The sequence below is a fragment of the Cornus florida genome, unplaced genomic scaffold (assembly GCF_030987335.1).
Source record: "Cornus florida cultivar Cherokee Brave unplaced genomic scaffold, ASM3098733v1 CherokeeBrave_3.0.0_Hap2_Chr09, whole genome shotgun sequence".
NCBI classification, from domain to species: Eukaryota; Viridiplantae; Streptophyta; class Magnoliopsida; order Cornales; family Cornaceae; genus Cornus; species Cornus florida.
Window position 1 is genome coordinate 31,443,137 of NW_026775579.1, and position 1,304 is coordinate 31,444,440.

The 1,304-nt window shown below is 37.9% G+C and overlaps 1 non-coding gene across 1 annotated transcript; it reads left to right on the forward strand.

The window, feature by feature from the left end:
• Positions 1-802: 802 nt before the first annotated feature.
• LOC132275615 (small nucleolar RNA R71) lies at positions 803-911 on the forward strand. The gene has a single exon (XR_009470688.1). It is a non-coding gene; the product is annotated as a small nucleolar RNA R71 (small nucleolar RNA).
• Positions 912-1,304: the final 393 nt, after the last annotated feature.

Consider the following 1,304-nt stretch of genomic DNA (forward strand, 5'->3'; position numbering starts at 1 on the left):
TTGCCCTACTTGGGTTTCTAGCTTAGCAATGGATTGAGAATGAGAATGAAGCAATTGAGTGTTCGCCTCTAGGGTGCCTAGAGCGGTCAAAACTTTCTCTTTAAAAGTGGGATTCCTAGAATTTCCTTGAGAATATGATGGTTGATTAGGAAAATGAGAATTAGAAAATTGATTTCCTTGAGATTGATATGGTCTATATCCTTGTGATCCTTGGCCTTGTATTGGAGGTGGAATATACATTCCTTGAAAACTACCTTAGGAAGGGTTTGAGCCTTCCCCTTGGTTTCTCCAAGAGAAAATCGGGTGATTCCTCCAACTAGAATTATAGTTATTGCCATAAGGATTGTTCCCTTGATTAACAAAAGCTGCATTGACTTGTTCATGATGCTCACTTTGCACATATCTATGAGGAAAATTGGAAGTAGAATGTAAAACACTTAAACAAGTCATACATGATTCATTGGACACATGATGGGAATGGTTAGGGATGGAAGATACTTGATTTGCCGAGTTTTCGATGATCAAGAATTGATCAAACCTTTGAGATAAGGATTTCATCTTGGCGGCTATTTTATTGGAATGGTCAACTTGATGTAAGCCAACACTCTTCCTTCCACTTGAATTCCTACCATTCTTAGAAGATAAAGTTCGATAAAAAGAATTTTCACTCATGCTCTCATAAAGACGCCACACATCATCCTCATGCCTATCACTGTAAGAGACACCCATGGAAGTATCAACCATGCCCTTGTAATTATCGGATAAACTCTCAAAGAAATATTGAACTAATTGCCATTTGGGCATGTTATGATGTGGACACTTCCTAAGCAATTCATTGAATCTTTCCCATGCCTCATGGAACGTTTCCCTATCCTCATGTGAAAACTCTCGAATTGAGGTTCTCATAGCATTAGTCTTAGAAACCGGATAGTACTTCTTCAAAAACTCTTGTTGCATTTCTGCCCAAGAAATATTAAAAAAGGCCTAAGATTGTTAAACCAATATTTTGCCTTGTCTTTAAAGGTGAATGGAAAAGTTTAAGCCTTAAGACCTCTTTCGGCATGTTCGTGTATCTCACGGTGGAACATACTTCAAGAAGCTCATCTAAATGCTTGTAAGGTTCTTCACTTAGAAGTCCATGATAGTTAGGAAGCATTTGAATGGTTTGTGGTTTGATTTCATAGTGGTGTGCTCTAAATGGTGGCAATTGAATATATGTGGGTGCATTATATTCATTAGGCATATAGTGATCTCTTAAAGTAAGGGGATGGTTAACAATTAGAGGTGCAACATGGGCACTTTGA